The 19,840-nt window shown below is 38.6% G+C and overlaps 1 pseudogene; it reads left to right on the forward strand.

The window, feature by feature from the left end:
• LOC109236044 overlaps window positions 1-17,574 on the forward strand; it is a 40,383-nt pseudogene extending 22,809 nt beyond the window's left edge.

The following is a 19,840-nucleotide window of genomic DNA, read 5'->3' on the forward strand; positions in this document are numbered from 1 at the left end:
GGTAACAAGTTAGTGAGGGTCGTAAGAAGAAAATGTTGCAATATTTAAACACATAGTGCAAGAATATAAATCGTGTCCTAATTTGGGAGCCTCGTTGTGCCCGAGGTAGGCCTATCCACAAGTTGATTTGGAGAACTTATAATGCTAAATGCCTCATTTTATTGATAAGAATAAGACGAATCCCAAAACGACACTAAAATAGCAGAAAATAAAATGTCACTAATGGCCATTGGCCTTATTACATTTAAAGCAAAGAAAAGACTCCTAACTACTTGGTCCCAGAAGGACCTTCCCCAGACTCGGCATCTTTAGCTCCAGCGAACAGCTTCACCAGCTCATGTAGTCCCAGCAGCAAGTAGGCTCTAGCCAAGTGTCCTCCTTCGTTTCCCTCAGCATTCTGGCAGTTTTCAATCCTCTGGATGAACTTCCTTTCTAGCTCCACTAAGCCCCGCTCCAAATACCCCAGTCGCTTGTTGGCGCTGACATCCAAATCTTTCCATTCTTCAATCAGCTTTTGATGGGCTTCTTGAATTTCCTGGTGCTCACTTTTGCATTCCCGAATCCTCTTGCGCAATTAGTTGTACTTAACCTGTACTTCAGCCTTCTCGTCGATGACCTCGAACAAGCCCGGGTTGTCCTAACCCACTATGATCGTCCTCCAACCAGCTTGGATAGTATGGAGTATAACCAGCGTGGTACATGTCTGGTTCTATGGAATCCTTTCCCAGGATGATTTTGTAGTGCCACATATGCTGAGCTTGACACATGTATGGACTATCGTCATCTTGAAAGTCAGCCCTGAAGCGACTCATTTTGTCGACCCTTGGTATAACCTGCCTTCTTCCCGCCTGACTCATGACTCGGAGAGGGACATAAGGATAAGTTCCTCTCAGACCGATGAGTATAAGAAATGGTGCATCCCGAGATCGGACGATGAACTCTTCAGTAGGGAACCATTCGAACATCCATTGCACTTGGTCCTCTTTCAAATTTTTGAACAACTCTACCCACCCTTTAGCATCTTCTGGTTGGGCAAACATGTTAGGCATATAGTTCATTCGCCTTGGCTGATGGAAGGCGATATGATCATCCCAGTCTCTGCGCAGAATCTCTTGCCGATATTCACCCTTTTGGAGGTGCTCCATGAGCCAGAGTTGGAGCAGTAAGTTACAACCCTCAAAGTGTTTGGCCTCTCGTTGACAATTTTCCAGGGCTCAGTATATCTCCGCAACGACCATAGGTACTATGCTAAAAGGCTGTCCGCCAATTCCTTCCATTAAAGTCTTGGTGACCATGGCCAGTCTGGTATGGATCTTAGCCTTCTTCATAGGAAACTCTATCATCCCCAAAAAGCAGAACATAAAGACGAAGACTCTTCTGTGGATGTGCCCCAATGATGTGAGGGCGAATTCATCTGGGTAAGTGCGGTAAGACTTACTATGGACGTATCTCTCGTACAGATAGTCGAAAGGAATGTAGGAATCTTTCAAGCAGATCAAGTCTGTGTTCTTCTTTAGTCCCATCATTTTGAGAAAACCCCTACCCTTGCGATTTTTTGGCATAATTAAACCCGGAGTCTCCCACGGAATACCAGCTAGTCCTCCTATTTCCTCCAGCAAAGGTGTCATTTCAAGTTCCCCGAAGCGGAATACAGATCTGTCACCATCCCAGAATAGAGTTGCAGCCTCTATGATTTTGTTGTCGGGTTGGATTTCCAGAAGAGAAGGCAAATTTCCCAAGTATTTGCGGACGAGGGTCTGATCACTGGAGTGAAGGTCTCCCCACGAGCTTAGCAGCCTTGGGTGGATGTTGGTTACCATGCCGAATCTGGGGACTTCGTGCCTCATTTTCTGCAAAACAAAGTGTTAGACCCTTCCCCCCGCCAGACTCGACTATTTAAATATCAATAATTGGCATAAGCAGCATTTAGTTCTCCAAATAAATGCACAGACGTGGTAATGTCCGTTTGGGTTCCAAGGAAACCCAGTGGACTTTGGACAAGGCTATCTTAAAGAGTCATTATGCGGACAGCATAACTGACTCAGCTAGGTTTGACAGTGATGCATGCACAATTGAACAGACTAAGGTTTCTATAGGGTGTTAGACCGGTATCCTTGAGCGGACAACTCAAGAGGGAAAGGCACGGAACCGTCGACTGCAACCGCTGATCGACTGGTTTTACCGCAAATACGCCTTTGCCAAATTTAGGTGGTAATATCGGAAGGGCGCAACCACTCATTATAAGTGTTGCTATGGTATTTTGTTTGGCACGAGTGGAATATGATGTTGAATATGCAATTACAAGAATGAAACAAGTTGTCACGTATTTGCACGTTCCTAAAGTAATGATTACAATAATTGCTCATAATTACAACAATATTGAAGGAAAGCAGTAAAAGAAAGCATTAAAGAAAAGAAAACAAAGAGACAAGTCAGTTTGTAGTATAAAAGAGATAAAGACATTAAATAAAGGCAATAAAGATGCAATAAAGTCACAAGTAGCATGAAATGGTAATAGCCTAAAGAATATTCCCAGCGGAGTCGCCATGCTATCGATGCCCCCTTTTTCTAAAGGCAAAATCGGATTTATGACATTTGCGCGGACAACTCTTTTCCTTTTGGGAATTGGGTTTGCAATTTAGAAGAGTCGCCACCTAATGATTAAGTGCATTAGGACACTAAGAAATTCAACAGAGAAGAAGAACCAGAGAATGGGTAAGGGCTTGAAATTATCTCGGGAGGAAGGTGTTAGGCACCCCCCAAGATCCACTAGTGTGGTTCCCAACCATGCTACAATTGTGACTTTGAATGGAAATAACAAGTAAGCAAACAAGACAACTTTCACATAATGATTGCAACAAGGAAAGATAAAAATTAAAAGCGTGTTGAAGTTTAGAAATAGGCGATTTCATAATTGTTTAAAGGATGTATAAGTGCAAAAGGGGGGGGGGGGGTAAATTAATTGGTACAAACAATCAAACAAAGGAGTAAAAGAGGCAGATGTTCGGAGAAAAAAAACAGTGCTGGAAATTAAATATCTAAAAGAGACTTTTAAAGGATTGAAGTAAAAGAAGGAGTTTCAAGAACTGAAAATTTATAGCTTTCATAAAAATACTGAAAAAAAGAAAATAAACAAGTAAAGAGGGAAGGGGGGTCCTAGGTTTATAAATAAGATGGATCACCCCACGCAACACCTGGTAACCATTTATACACGTGGTGTTATCGCGTGGTCATCATATCCATGTCTACCCTTACCCACCCGGTTAAGGTAGTAAATCGCTGAATGGTCTCGTTACTTATTGCATGCTATTACCCGCCCTAATCCTATCAGTCCCGGAGGCAGTTGGGACTACTAATCCTAAAGGGAAGGGAGATTGTCTTTCCAGAGTTTTAAAAGGACAAAAAACTTAGTGCGACAAACAAAAACACATAAAGAAGTAAAAGGGGAAGCACATGGCAGTTAAAGGCTCAAATAGGCCTCCTCATTCAAAGCAACAAATTATTTAGCATGACTTACAGGTACTGATTAGGTCTGAATTAAATTTAATGCGTTAGGACAGGCTGATTTATCACATATTTCTCAGATGAGGAATCCGAATTAGCCTTGTCTAGTTGTAGTTTATCAAAACTAACACAGTTAATTAATCAACTAATGGTTTGCCTAGGTGAGACCTATAGACATGATATCTAACAGAGCGTACTGATTTGAAAGAAAAGATTACTGGTTTTATAAACAAAAGATCTGCAGATTTTAAACGACCTTGTGGCTGATTTAGACTCATGGATGAAATAGACGAAGCTGATTCAGTTGATTACTCCTATAGACATGATTTCTAAGCGTTATTGGTTTTAAACGATTACATAAATGCAAGAGTCCTATGGTTTGCCTAGTGACATGTATATGCAGAAGTGCAGAAAACCTATGATCATGATTTCTATATGCGGAAATGCAGAAACTTAGAGACAGGATTTCTATATGCAGAAATGCAAAAAAAACTTATAGGCAGAGTTTCTAAGATGAGAATGCAGAAGTGCATAAATTTATAAGTAACCTTATGAACAAGTTATCTACATGAATGTAGGAATTTATAAGTAACCTATAAGTATGCTGTCTATATGAACGCAGGAATCAGAAAATCCTATAGGCAAGTTATCTACCCTTTGCATGCATTCATTCCCATCCCTTTCCACTAGCCATCCCCAATAGTTATTAAAAATTATTACAGGCCCGAGTGGATCAAGAAAAGTAAAAAAAAATTACATCAGAATCTCAAGCTACAACCAAACAGCCTAATTCAGACTCAAAGTATGAGATAAACCAACTTCCAGGATCAGATTTCCAAAAGCCTTTCTCATGTTTGGGATATATCAGAGTTCCCAAGAGTCTCAAAGGGGCTCCGGGCAATGCTTACACCCCAAATGCATTGCAGAATTAGATCATGGTGCAGTGTGGAAAGGCCAGCCCTCAAATGTCCAAGTTCAGAGGGAACTCAAGGTCCCAAAGCAGGGCTCATAGTAGGGGGGCAGAACTTAAGAGTCTAAGAGTAATTGTAAGTGCATAGAGGGGAATTAGGGAAAGCCATGGCAGGCTGGTGGTCATGCCCAGCAATTAAGAGTGCTGGCACACCCCTGACCAGCCTGTTAGCCAAATATGAGGAGTTAGGATCCATTGAGGACCAGGTTCTGACCTGGGCAGTAATTTCGATACTGCCAGGCCAAGAACCTTAACTCAAACACATAAAGGGAATATGGGGGTAGGGATTCACAATAGAAATAAGTGCAAGGAAAGAACATACATGGTTTAATCACTGAACATGAACAGCAAAGTAAACAAGAGTGCTGACACTATAAAGTAAACACATAGGGGGTGAGGCAGAAAATTGAATCAGAACATACCGGTCTCAAGGAAAACAAGTAAAAGCAGTAATCTCGAAAAGGCCAAGTTGCAAGCAAAGTAGTTCCCAAAGATTTCAAGCAAAGCAGAGTGTTGAAAGAGTATGGAATTCAAAGCAGTATTGCAAGTGTGTAAGTATTGAATTGGAAGTTAAGGATTGGTAGTGTGTCCGTCCTCTAAAAAGTGCAGAAGGGAAGTCCCTTTTATAGTGCAGAAAACAAGTAAGAGAGGCAAGGAAATAACATTGAAATCAATCTCCCTTTGGTTAAGGGATTCTGATTTCAAAGGGTAAAAGCTAGTTAATAAAAGGAGTTTTAATTAAAACCTTTTCAAAGTAGCATAAGAAGGGTAAATACATAGGAGTTATTTAAGGAAAACAATCAATGGTACACAGTTTGTGTTAAATATGGCAAGGGAGTCAATCAAACAGCCAGTGAAACCAAAATTACAAGTTCAATTAGAATGAACCAAGTCAGGAAAGGTAAAGGAAGTTCGATCAAAGAAAATCAGTGACAATCTGTCAGCCTTATTAAAAGGATTTCAGAATCAATCACTTAGTTGGTAAACATTTTGAAAGAGGAGTTTCTCATATATAAAGCACACAAATAAGTGAATCAAGAAGGGTTGTCAAGTTATTTGGAAGAGAAGTTAATCAAAGAGAGGTCCAGAATCATAAGCAAAAGTGGTATAAGTCTAGTTTGCAGACTCAAAACGAGTCTGGGAGTCCAGGGTCCCAAAATAGAGCGCTAACTCGCACACAAATCAAAATTTCCAAGAAACCCCCAAATCCTAGGGTTTTCGAATTGAATCAGACATAGAGGTGAGAAAGCAAGCCACTTCAGAGAGGCTCAGAAGTCTTTTCCAAAGACTTATGAGAAACAAACATACATGATAGAAAGAAAACTAATTCAAGGTCATGAGAACATGTTTGAAAAAACCCAGAATTTACACAGGTTCAGAAGAAAGAGATGATACAAGCTTAGGGATTGGGTTGGTTTAATTTGGGGCGGAATTGGGTAAAATCAAGGGCCAAAATTGAAAGGAAATGGGGTTGTAATTGAAATAGAAATGAGCTAAATATTAAATAACCAATTTTCTCCTTTTATTTTATAAAAATAGTGAAAAATGATTTTAAAAGCAAATTAAAAGTACTGTGCTAATTAATAATACATAAATATTAATTTAAAAATACTGGAGCTAATTTTACAATTATAAAATACTATTAATCGTAAAATAGGCTATAATTGCAATTATATGCAATTTAGCTTTAAAAATACCAAATAAATTTGTAAAAATATACAAAAATCACCTTAATTATATTTGGGTGTAAATATGAGAATAAAGTAAGTTATTCACAAAAAGGATAGTTTTGGGGAATAATTACTGATTTTTATACTGCTAAAATGGATAATAAATTGATTTTAAAATCTTTAAAAATTAGGGAAAAATACCAAAACTCTTGGGCATGCTTATATATGTATGTAGATGCTATTTTGAAATTATTTTGTATATAAAAATACCTAGGAAAAAATTGGGTATCAATACTGGGTTCAGGCGAGAAGACAATAGTCCTCGGCCATGGATTTGGCACTAACCAATCTGTCCAGAAACACCTTGTCCCTTACCTCGTCGGTGAATATCGAGTTGTACTTTACGACAACATTGGTTCTGGACCGATCAATCCTGATTACTCCGATTTCGATCGATACTCTTCCCTTGAAGGTTATGCCTACGATTTACTTGCCATTTTGGAGGAACTTCAAATCACTTCTTGTATGTATTTAGGACATTCCTTATCTGCTATGACCGGTGTTGTTGCTTCCATATTTCACCCTGACCTCTTCTCCAAGCTCATCCTTGTTTCTGCTTCACCAAGGTGAGATCATTTCTCGTCGTGTTTCCCCTACAAATATTAAATTTACCTTAACTGAAATAAACCCCATTGTTTAACCAAAAATAATGTAATTCGGTCAAAGCTTATTTTAAGAAGTACTCGGTCTAATGATAATCAAGAAATTATATATTCTCTTAATTAATGATTAGAAAGGAAATTAGAATATGAAATAGCAAAACTAGCTAATAGTAAGCAAAAGAAAGTAATTGTATTCCAATATTAATCAAATTGTGTCTGTACAAATAATATCTCTTTTCCGTATATAGGAGTCTATAAGTATAACGTCTTTGCCCTTTTTATGACCAAATAATTATGAGCATCAATGATATTAATAAGGCGTTATAATTGGTAATCGTAACTGTCCATGAAGATTCTATAATGATTGAGACCGTTTACGCTCATTAATTGATGACTCATGAATCTTTCCTTTTTACCATCTTGATTCATTCCGCTGGTACCTCTTCATGTAACCATTTAAACTTAAGCGACCATATCTTTGCCTCGTGGGTGATTTACTCGTATCTATTACGACTCGTGCCTCTTTTACTGCATCTTTCCAACTGTCGCTTTCCTACTGATCCACGTGTCTTGTCATATCAGCCACTCATATAAATTCGCGTGTAATATTTATTTTTACCAATACAGATAGTCCCCCCACTTGTCGAATATTCTGCAGTTGAATATTTGGGAAGTGGTATGTATTTATGGCGAGAATTTTTGACGCTGTTTCCCATGTATCATTACGTCTTCTCTAGAACCAACGCGTCGTATGTCACTTCCATTTAATGGATGTGCCACGTGGCCTTCGTTAATTGGGATTGCGACTTTTCAGCGACTTCTAGGGCTTTTTTGCGGCTGCATTAGTTATGAAGTGACTGTTTCATCATGACGTTTCAATCATGACCCCCTTTACATGACGGTTGCTTCTTCATATTACCTCATTTGCCTTTGCTTTTACAAAAACTTTCTACTGTGTTCTCGTTCTTCATCACGTTTTACTTTCTCATACAACTATATCTTCTTCAAATCCTGATCCTCGTAAAGTTGTTATAGTGGATGAACTTCCCCTTTCATCTGCTCCTACTGGAAGTAGAAGAGATGGCAGGTTACGTAGTTTAGGATCTATTTCTATCAGTGGTTCTACTTCTCAACCCAGTACCACTACCCCGTCGTCTTCTAGAACTAGGGCTTCTTCTTCACATAGATCTTTTATTAGAAGTAGAGATTCTAGTGAACCACTTCGTGAACCCACTGTTGATGAGATTATTCCTCAAGTAGGGCAAAAAGTTACCATCGAGGATCTTGAGGATGGTAATCTTCTGAAGAAATCTGGCCAAGCTGATGTATGGCTGAAACCATTGATTAGCCCATTTGAGAAGTCAAAATTGGAGAGCCACAATTCTTTAACGTGGATGAATTATATCGTACATTCATCTTTAAAGGTATAAGCCTTAGCTTTTTATTTTGCACGTGATTTACTTTTTATTGGTATCACATTTTTTTTTTCTTTGTGTAGATCAACCTCATTGGCACGGAGATGATGAAGAGGATGATCATTCACATAGAGCAGTTAATGAACGATTATCACATCGAGGAAGACAACTGGAAAGAGCAGTTCGATGGCCTTCAACTTGAAAAATAAATCTTAGAGGAAGAAAAGTGTACCTTGGAGCAACAGGTGAAAGTAATGGCAGCAGAGTTGGCAGTTGAGAAAGCCTCATCTAATCAGTCGGGCAAAGATAAAAACCTTCTCGAGTCTTCATTTGCTGAGCAACTTTCTAAAGCCACTGAAGAAATTAGGGTTCTGAAGGAACTACTGAACCAGAAAGAAGTTTACGCCGGGGAGCTTGTTCAAACGCTCACCCAAGCTCAAGAAGATCTCCGAGTGTCTTCTAACAGAGTTTAGTTTTTAGAGAGTTCACTTGCCCCCTTACAGGCTTCTTATGATGCTGCCTTGAATGAGAAGGAAGAGCTAAGAAGTGAGATTGAGCAGTGGGAAAGAGATTATGAAGCCCTTGAAGATAAGGCCGCCGTTGAAGTTAGTTGGGCTTTCTTGAACACACACCTCGATACTTTAACGGAGGCAAGCCAGGAAGGCTTTGACTTAATTGCTGAGATTACAAAGATTAAAGAAACTATTGAGAAAACCCGACAGATTCAGAGTTTTTCTTCACCTTCGGTTGACATTCCCGAGGGTGATGAAGTTACTCCTGGTGAAGCTGTTGTTCAATCTCCTTCCGCTCAAGTTGTTTCTCCTGCTATTGATGATGTCATTCTTCATCCTTCTGGTTCAGATTCTGCCCCACAGTGAAAGTTTGAAAAGTTTGAAGTGGTTTTTCGTTTTTTTATTGGTGGATTGTTCTGAAGTGTACCCCTGGTCCTATTTGGGGGTTTTGTAATGTTTGAAAAGTTTTACCCCTAATCTGTTTTGGGGTTTTAGTATCAAGTAATCAGGTTGGAACTAAGTTGTATACTTAGTTTTAACCAAGTTTATAATATTACTAAGTTTTTGTGTAACTCTTATAATACCTTTATTTTGAGTTTCTGTTCTACTCTTTTAGCGGTTTACCCTTGTCTTATATTTATAAGTTTGGGCTTCATTTTCCGCCTATGTTTGAGATTTTGTTTTACCCTTTGCATTAAAAATACTTCTATGTTTCGTGACTCTTTTGAATAAGCACGAATTATAAAAGAGGGCCCTTTTATATACGACACTTAATGAAGAAGACTTCTCAACTTCATTTTGGTGTAAACATACGAAAGAAGAAGTAGGAACATACATATTTCTTAGAATAACTTGAAGAAGTTTTGTATTCTTGAACTTTCAAACTGTGAACTTTACATGTATTCGCATAACATCTATAACTCTTTCATAATTGTTTTCTTTATAAAAGATTTTACATGATTCAAGGGTATATCTTGCAACCCACTACTAAATATTTCCTTAAACATAGATACTAATAAGATTTTGTAATTTACATATGCGAGTGTATTCTTCATCATAGGTTTTTGAATCAGGCTTGCTTGAATTTTTGGTTCTTGATTTGCTCACTCTTAACTTTTGATTAGTTGGGTAGATTGCTTCAAGCTTGACTCAAATTCTAACTTTTCTAGTCTTCTTCGCCTTCCATATATATATAGTTCCCCAAGTGTTAGAGCTCTGAAGTACGAAATCTCGAGCACTTGATTATTACATGTGGACACTTTCCTGAAAAGGAAAAACATACGGGACTCGGAGGTATAATTTTAGATGATGACTAATTAACCCTTTTTATTTCCATCAGAAAAGTTGTAACCTAGACAGAGGATGATTTTGCATCGCGCGTGTCTTTTAGGTCTAAGATCATCATTTGGTATGGGCTAGCTTTGTGCCTATCATCTAAAATAGTTAGTACAATTAAAAAAGAATAAATTTAAACCTTGGATAAATGATACCTGACCGGCGGTTTTCCCTTTCAGAAGTAATACTTCTTCAAATGAACAGCATTCCAATTTGATGGTAGTAGTTTGCCGTCCATTGTTTCTAACTCATATGCACCCTTTCTTGCAATACCTCGAATCTTGTAAGGTCCTTTCCAATTTGGGCTCAACTTTCCTGCGATGTCCTGCCATGCCCTACGTCGTGCCATGGCCACAACCTCCCATGTCCTGCCGCATCCTGCGTCGTTCCATGGCTTCTCTCGTTGATTGGAAAAATTTCTTGAGTACAAAGTCCCCAATCTTGAAGTACCTAAGATGAGCTTCCCAATTGTAATATCGCTCAATAATTTGCTTCTGCGCTACCATCCTTATCAAGGCTGTTTCTCTCCTTTCTTTAAGCAAATCGAGAGTTATTCGCATCTCTTCCTCACTTAACTCTTCGGTCGCTTGGGTGTATCTCGTACTTGGTTCACCTATTTCAACTGGAATTAAGGCCTCAGCACCATACATAAGTGAGAATGGCGTCTCTCCCGTACCTGTTTTTGCTATTGTTCGGTAAACCCATAAGACTCCTGGTAACACTTCTGGCCATTTTCCTTTTGACTCCTCTAGTCTTTTCTTTAGGTTATTAATAATAACCTTGTTTGTTGATTCAACTTGTCCATTGGCTACATGATGATAATGTGTTGAAGCTATCCTTTTAATCTGCCAACTTTGAAAGAATTCTGTGATTTTTGCGCCTATGAATTGCGGGTCGTTATCACACACGATCTCTTTTGGAACTCCAAACCTGCATATGATGTTTCTCCAAATGAAGTCCCTAACTTCTTTTTCTCGTACTTGTTTGAAGGAACCTGCTTTTACCCACTTGGCAAAATAATCAGTGAGTACTAGTAAAAATCGTACCTTTCCTTTGGCTTGTGGTAATGGACCCACGATATGCATTCCCCACTTCATAAAAGGCCACGGTGCAATAACCGGTTGTAATAACTCTGCTGGGCGATGCGTATTGTTACCATATATTTGGCATTTGTCACATTTGGCCACAAAGCTTTCTACCTCTTCTTCAATTTTAGGCCAATAATACCCTGCTCTAATTAGGGTTTTTACCAAGGATCTTCCTCCTGCGTGATTTCTATGGTATCCTTCTTCTCGCATCACATACTCTATTTCAGAAGGTCCGAGACATCTTGCTAAAGGTCCACCGAACATCTTTCGATATAAGTTACCTTGATCCAAATAATAACGGCCAGCTTTTCGTCGAAGTGCCTGAGCCTTTTTCTAGAATTCCGTACTGCAAAAAATTAACGATCTCATTTCTCCAGTCCCAGGTTAAATTATTGAAATTTACCTCGTTTTTATCTTGATCAAGTACCAAATGAAACAAATATATTACATAAGCATTTTCTTCATTTGTCACTTCTACAGCGGATGCAAGATTAGCCAACGCGTCTCCTTCAACATTTTCTTCCCTGGGTATTTGCACGATTTTCCAGGATTGAAATTGCCTGATCAAATCTCGTGCCTTTTTCAATATTTCTGCATCCTCGCTTTTCTAGCTATGTAAGTCCCCTGCATTTGATTAACGACGAGCTGCGAGTCGCTTTTGTTTATAACCTGCTCTATTCTTAGCTCTCGTGCCAATTCTAGACCTGCAATCATAGCTTCATATTCTGCTTCATTATTAGTAATAGGATGGCACTTTATGGCTTGCCTTATAGTTTCTCCCGAAGGTGGGATCAGAACAATGCCTAAACCCGCTCCTTTAACATTCGAGGAGCCATTAGTAAACAGGGTCCAAGTACCTGGATTAGACCCGTTAAATACCTGTAGTTCCTTTTCTGCTTCTGTTACCATCCCTGGGCTGAAGTCTGCCACGAAATCTGCTAAAACCTATGATTTTATTGTAGTTCTAGGTTGATATGTGATGTCATATTCACATAGTTCTATGGCCCACTTGGCTAATTTATTTGATAACTCTTGCTTATGCAATATATTTCGTAAGGGGTAAGCGGTCACTACATAAATAGGGTGACATTGAAAATAAGGCCTCAATTTTCTCGATGCCATTATTAATGCTAAAGAAAGTTTTTCTAATTGAGGATATCGAGTTTCAGCATCCAATAAGGACTTGCTAACATAATAAGTTGGGGATTGTTTACCTTTGTCTTCTCGAACTAAAATTGCGCTAACTGCTACGTCTGAAACAACGAGATAAATGAGTAGCCTTTCTCCGTCCTTTGGTTTAGCCAGCAACGGTGGGTTTGACAAGTATGCTTTTAGATTCTTGAGCGCTTGTTGCCATTCCTCAGTCCATTCAAATTGACTTTGCTTTTTTAATACTGAAAAGAACTTAAAACTTTTCTCCGAAGATTTAAAAATAAACCTCCCTAATGCCCTATCCTACCCGTCAACCTATGCACCTCTTTTTTGCTTGTGAGTATATCCGGTATTTCATCAATGGCTTTAATCTTCGCTGGATTTACTTCAATTCCTCGGTTAGAAACAAGGAAACCTAAAAACTTACCTGAAGATACGCCAAATGCACATTTTTCAGGATTTAACTTCATATTGAATTTGCGGAGAATCTGGAATGTATCTGACAAATGTTGGATGTGATCCCCAGCCTGTGTTGACTTGACTAACATGTCATCAATGTAGACTTCCATGGTTTTTCCCAGATGTTCTTGAAACATCTTCGTTACTAACCTCTGGTACGTGGCTCCAGCATTCTTTAGATCGAAAGGCATGACTTTATAACAGTAAGTCCCCTTTTCTGTAATAAAGGAAGTTTTTTCCTCATCTAAAGGATCTATTTTTATTTGATTATCCGAGTAGGCATCTAAAAAACTTAACAATTCACGTCCTGCAGTAGCATCAATTAGTTGATCTATGTGCGGTAAAGGAAAAGAATCTTTAGGGCAAGCTTCATTCAAGTCAGTATAATCTACACAAACTCGCCACTTACCATTCTTTTTGGGTACCACTATAGTATTAGCTAGCCAATTAGGATATTTTACCTCTCGGATAGACCAGATTTTTAAAAGCTTTTGTCCTCATCCTGAATCACCTGGTTTTTGAAGGATCCTTGCTTCCTTTTTTTGTTTGACAGGTGGGTATGCTGGATCTTCATTCAGCTTATAGGTCATCACCTTCGGGGGTGTAACTGTCATATCTGAATACGACCAAGCAATGCAATCTGCGTTAGCTAGTAGGAATTCAATTAACTTACCTTTCATCTTTGGGCTCAGGTTGGTTCCGATGTAAACTTTTCTATCCGGCCAATGTATAAACAACACCATAGCTTCGACTTCCTCAATTTTTGTTTTGATGTTTTCGTTCTCTTCTGGCTCTTGAATAGTATCGGGCCTTGAGTCTACATCCGTTTGTCCATCTTTGGTTGAGGTTTGAGTTGTTAAACCCTCAACTGAATTCTGTAATTGCTATTTCACATCTGCAACATTATTTTGTTATCTTGAATCTGCCACTGAATTGATACTACTAGAAGCCTGCTGATCACCATGGATTTGCCTAATTCCCAATTGCGAAGGGAACTTAATAACCTGATGTAAAGTAGATGGAACAACATCCATCTCGTGAATCCAAGGTCTGCTGAGGATCATATTGTACGCCATGTCCATATCTATTACATGAAATTTCGTGTCTTTGACTACTCCTTCTGCGAATGTAGTGAGTATTATCTCCCCTTTTGTAACACCGCTTGAATTGTCAAACCTAGATAAGGTACGTGCTTTGGGTACCAACTTTTCATCAGCTTGTATCTCGTTTACCACTCTTAAAAGAATGATATTTACAAAGCTACCTGGATCAATCAAAACTTGTTTCACATTAGTATCATGTACAAGTAAAGATATTACCAGTGCATCATTGTGTGGGATCAACACACCATCTGCGTCTGCATCATCAAATGTCATACTGTCTTCTTCCAAAACTTGGCGTACTCGCTTTCCGTGGGTGACTGTGATTTTTGACACCTTTTTTGCAGCGGTATATGTCACACTGTTGACCTCCTTCCCTCCGCTTATGACATTAACCGTTCTTTTTGTGACGGAGGTTTTGGTGGCTCCTGTCTATTCTTCATATATGCTTGCTTACCCTTCTCACTAAACAAATCGGTTAAGTAGCCTTGTTTTAATAAGTGCTCTACTTCACCTTGTAGCAATCTGCACTCTGCTGTTTTGTGACCGTGGTCATTATGAAACTCGCACCAGAAATCAGGGTTTCTTCTATTTGGGTTCGATCTCATTTCTTTTGGCCACCACACCTTATCTCCCATGCTTCTTAAAACAGCTACCAACTCAAATGTGCTGATGTTGAAACTGTAACCACCAATCTTCGCTTTTGAACTTCTGTCATTTTCCCGTGTGTCTCGCTCCTTTTCAAATTTGGATGACGAACCCGCATCTCTGTCCCTTGATCTGGAATTGTACCTCGGGTTCTCCTATTTAGAACGTGTATCCCTTCCTGCTAGTCCCATGTAAGGTTTGTACCTGTTCTTACAGGACCTTTTTTCAGTTTCTGGTCGCCTCGAACTTACTCTTTCATCTCCCCGTGACTGAGTGATAGTATCTTTTTCTATCCGCAGCTTCGTGCTATACCTGTTGTAAATATCATTCCAAGTTGTTGCAGGAAATTCTCGTAAGCTTTCTTTGAGTCTCCTCGTGGCTTCTGAGCTTTTTTCATTTAGGTTACTTGCAAATGCCATAGCCGCCCAATTGTCAGGTACACGTGGTAACATCATTCTTTCACACTGGAATCTATCCACGAATTCCCTGAGTAGCTCCGTATCTCCTTGTTTTGTTTTGATGATGTCTTCCATCTTCAACTTTTGAGCTCCCGAGTGTGTTTTTATATATGCATCTGCAAGCTCAGCAAAAAAATTAATAGAATTTTCAGGTAAAAGAGAATACCATGTCAGTGATCCTTTTGTGAGTGTTTCACCAATTTTTTTGACCAGAACTGACTCAATCTCTTGTTTGGTCAAGTCGTTGCCTTTCACGCCAGTTGTAAATGCAGTTACATAATCTCGTGGATCGGTTGTCCCATCATACTTCGGGATATCGCGCATCTTAAACTATTTTGGAATAGACAAAGGAGCGGCACTTGGCTTCCAAGGTTGTTGAGAATATTTATCCATATCCACCTCTTTGATTCTGGGTGGAACACCAGGTATCTGCTCTATGCGATCTTCTGCTCCTTGAGTTATTTCTGCAAAGTTAGTACTAAACTTTGTAATCAGAATTAATCGGAATACCTGACCTTCCATCACGAGATTCACTGGGAGTTCCTCCACTACCCGAATTGGCAGTCCCGAGCGTGGATTTTGTATGGTTGCGGTGTTATTCGGAGGTGGAGTTGGTGGTACAATTGGCAACCCACAAACAAAAGCTTGGAGAGCATTGTTGACCTGTTCTGCGATTAGTTGCTTCAATGCTTCGTCAATAGCTTGATCATCCCCTTGTTGGTCACTCGCATGTGATATTGATCTATCAGGTGACCCTTCTCGGGACTGTTGAGGAGAGTTTCGGGGTGAAGGGACTGGAGTTCCATCCTCTTGTTGATTCTGCTAGTTCAACCGGTGTTGCTCATTTTGTTGGTTGTTGTCGTTAGCAGTCGACATGATTTTTTGACAGAAAAAAGAAGTTGAAAAGTGAAAAGATTATCAGATCCCGCTAACGGAACCAATTTGTTTAACCAAAAATAGTGTAATTCGGTCAACGCTTATTTTAAGAAGTACTCGGGGTACTGATAATCAAGAAATTATATATTCTCTTAATGATAAGAAAGGAAATTAGAATATGAGATAGCAAAAGTAGCTAATAGTAAGCAAAAAAAAGTAATTGTATTCCAATATTAATTAGAACGTGTCTGTACCAATGATATCTCTTTTCCTTATATAGGAGTCTATAAGTACAACGTCTTCCCCTTTTATGACCAAATCATTATGAGCATCAATGATATTAATGAGACGTTATAATTAGTAATCGTAACTGTCCATGAAGATTCTGTAACGTTTGAGACCGTTCACACTCATTAATTGATGACTCATGAATCTTTCCTTTTTACTGTCTTGATTCATTCCGCCGGTACCTCTTCATGTAACCATTTAAACTTGGGCGACTATATCTTCTCCTCTCGTGGGTGATTTGCTCGTATCTATTACGACTCGTGCCTCTTTTACTGCATCTTTCCAGATGTCGCTTTCGTACTGATCCACGTGTCTTGTCATATCAGCCACTCATATAAATCCACGTGTAATATTTATTTTTACCAATATACCCATGGTTAGTTAGTTTTGAAGTACTACTTTAATTAATTTGTAGTAACTGATTGAGGTATAGAAGAGAGTGGTCTTTTATGAGTACCAGAAAAAGAACTACTAACAATTTTGTTAAGAGGTGGGAAAAAAATTTAAAACTTTGGATGAAATTGATTAAATTTTTTACTTTTTTAAATAATAAATTTAATAAATTAAATTTTGTTTTGGAAGAATGAATTGAGAATTCATACCGCCGATTCCAACTTATTTGAGACGGACTTTGATTTGGAATGTATAATTTTCAAGTGCTTGTTCCAAAGGATTATATCTATTAACATTATTATCTTAACAAGTATCTAAGACTATGACAAATATAAGTATTTCGCTGTGCCTGAATTAATCTTCTTCTTTTTTTTTTTATAATTCTAGAAAGAATCACGCAACGTATTTTTGTGAAATTTCAAATTTTTATCCAACTTGAATTTCGCTTTTGACTTTGTAAGTAAACCAATTTTACCATTCATCCAGTAGTAACATAGTAGGTAGGGGCAAAAATTCCTCAAGGAAAGTAAAATACTCTATCAAAGTTCTTTTCTTTTTCTGTAAAATTTTACACCAACATAGTTTCTGTTAGGTTTATAAATGCAGACGACTATTATCGAGGATTCGAGCTGGAAGATATAGAGCAATTGTGCCAAGCGATGGAGTCGAACTACAAGGCATGGATCGCTGGGTTTGCGCCATTAGTGGTGGGAGGTGACATGGATTCAGTGGCAGTACAAGAATTCAGCAGGACACTGTTCAACATGAGACCTGACATAGCACTGAGCTTTTTCCGCACCGTTTTCACGTTCGACCTAAGGCATTTTCTGTCCCGTATTACTGTGCCTTGCCATATCATTCAGAGTTCAATGGACGTGGCGGTGCCGGTGGCAGTTGCCGAATATTTACACCGAAATCTGGGGGGCCAAGTCTATTGTGGAGATCATCTCAAATATTGAAGGTCATCTTCCGCATTTGAGCGCACCTGAGGCGACAATTCCCGTGTTGCTTCGACATATTTCCCATGACATATATAACTACTGATGCCGCTTAAAATATTTACACATATACTATTTGTAATAACATTCTATTTGTTTGAACTTGTCATGAGTAAATAAAGTGTAATTGTTATAAAACAATAAAAGAAGAAGAAGAGTATTGCAGAGAAAAGTAGGGAGAGAAAATTCTTATTGATTTTAAGATGAATTACAATGGAATAGGACCCCTCTATTTATAGGGGAAAAGTGACTTAGCCACCAAGTAACAAGCCTTAAAATCTCTCTAAAATAAATACATTCACCTTAAATAGAATTCTATTTATAACACTCCTCCTTGAATGTCTATCTACCAGATAATGTGCCTCGTTAAAACCTTAACTAAAATAAAACCCAGTGGGAAAAAAATTTTAGAGAAGGAAAAGAGTACACATATCTAACAATACGCCTTTTGGTTGCCTCGTTAAAAACCTTGCAAGGAAAACCTAGTGGGACAAAACCTTGTAAGGAAAAAAGAGTACAACGCGTATTATCTCCCCCTAATGAGAGCATCAATTCACATCTTTAAGCATTTGCATTCCAATCTTGTGCACCATCTTCAAAAGATCTTTGGCAGAGATTTGATAAACAAATCAGCCATATTAACTTGAACGAGTTTGTTTCACCTTGAAATCATCATCCCTAATAGATGTATTGTCTTCATATGATCTTGTTGGAATCATCAGTTCCATATCTTCACATAGAGGTGAAAACTCTTGCTATCATATTATCATGCCTATAGTTATAGCAAGATTCATTTGTGCACAAATTGCACTGAGGATGTAGTACTTCATGACCATGAATTCTATATGCTTTAAGCAATTTAAATCCTTCAGGGATTGTTAAGTCATATAAGCCATATAATAGACTTTAGAAGCATATCAAGTTTTCATGTCATGCTAAAACTGATTGCACATACCATTGACTATATACTTTCAAGTGTTTGAACTGCAGGTCCAAAACAACATGTCTTTCATATGAAACCAATTCTACTTGAATTGTGTCTCTTCTATTTGGCAAATATAATTGTGTCTGTATTCGACAGACTTAAAATTCTCATCTATACTTAGCGCTTTCATAGATGTTGTCGACGGACATTTTATATGTGAAGCCCCGAAAAATTTTTGGCTCATAAACCAGAATCTTGTGATGTCGGCTTCGAACAGGTGTTAGGAATGTGTAGAATTCTTCAAAAGAAATCAAAAGAAATCAATTTTTCCAGAAAATGCTATTATACGGTCAAGAATGCGGTCGCAGATCCGGTATGCGGACCGCATTCCTACCGCACAGTGAAGTAGTGGTTTGGTTAAAACTTGAGTTCAAGATGCGGTCCAAAATTCGACCGCATAATTGATATGCGGACCGCATTTCTACCGCAGAGTGGAACAGTAGAGTTGTCAAAATTAATGTTGAAAATGCGGTCTATTATGCGATCGCATAACAAATATGCGGACCGCATAGTCGTCGCATATTCTCCTTTGAATTTTGTGAATGTCAGTTCTGCGGTGCACTATGCGACCACAGAACATGAATGCGGACCGCATTCCTGTCGCAGACCCAAACAGAATCCTCAGAGTTTTGGGGGCAATTCTGCGGTCCAATCTGCGGACCGCATTTCAACTCTGCGATCGCAGAATGCGACCGCAGATCTTGCTCGGTTTCTATTTTTCTAAATTTTAAAACACGACCCCTTTTGTAATAAAACACCCAACCCCTCATTCTTTAACGATCTTGAGAGAGAAAGTCATCTCCTCCAAAATTTGATTCTTCAAAGCTATCCGGGCCGGGAAATCTCAAACTTATCTTCATCCCCTTTCTCTTGCAGGTAAAATCCCTAACCCTTTTCATTGAATTTCAGGTTTAAATTAACGGGGGGGGGGGGAGTCTCATGCATTGGTTCTTGGAAATAATTGCAAAAATTGTGCATGCGTGTTTATTAAAACCTAAAACCTAGTGGGGGTAATTGGGTGGGAGCAAAGACTTATGCAAAGAAGGGATTGATAACCTAAGTATATTCGGGTAGTGGTTTTGAACCTTGAATTCTAAGCTACGAGTATTAATTTGTGCACTATATTGCCGTTGCTAGATTTTCAGTGAATTGGAGTAAAAATTAAAAAGGGATTCAACTCCAGGTATGTATGGCAAACTTTAACCTTTGTAAAATCTCCATGCTTGGTGTCCAAATACTTGGTATGTGATATCTTCATGGATTAGTTGTGAAGTTGAACTCTTGTGAGTAGTATGTGTTTTCTTGTGTAAACCATTTGTGAATTCAT

The sequence above is a fragment of the Nicotiana attenuata genome, chromosome 12 (assembly GCF_001879085.1).
Source record: "Nicotiana attenuata strain UT chromosome 12, NIATTr2, whole genome shotgun sequence".
NCBI lineage: Eukaryota > Viridiplantae > Streptophyta > Magnoliopsida > Solanales > Solanaceae > Nicotiana > Nicotiana attenuata.